Consider the following 367-nt stretch of genomic DNA (forward strand, 5'->3'; position numbering starts at 1 on the left):
AGTGTTTACTTTTTTATTTCTAGTTGATGTGCATGTCCTCTCTTTTATCTGTTTTTTTTTATTTACCATAAAATCTCCAAAGTCAGCTGCTACCGTCAATCTTCCCTTATCTCGAGTAGTTTGAGGAAGAATAGAAATGCCCTTCTTAAAGCAATTGAGTGGGATTTCTGAAAAGTGAAATTAGCGTGAGACAGCTCCAGTAATTATTATTATTATTATCTTCTTCAATCCAAGTGTCGTTTCACGTCATGGAGTGGGGCGATATCAGCCGCGGTTGTTGCGCTCCACTTCTTCCCTCCATCTTCCTGCTTTCGCTTGAATTATATCTCTCTTAACTCATCCTACTTCCTTCTTTTTTCCTTTCCTT

This window comes from Trypanosoma equiperdum (genome assembly GCF_001457755.1).
Source record: "Trypanosoma equiperdum strain OVI genome assembly, contig: ctg_2017, whole genome shotgun sequence".
Taxonomy (NCBI): domain Eukaryota; phylum Euglenozoa; class Kinetoplastea; order Trypanosomatida; family Trypanosomatidae; genus Trypanosoma; species Trypanosoma equiperdum.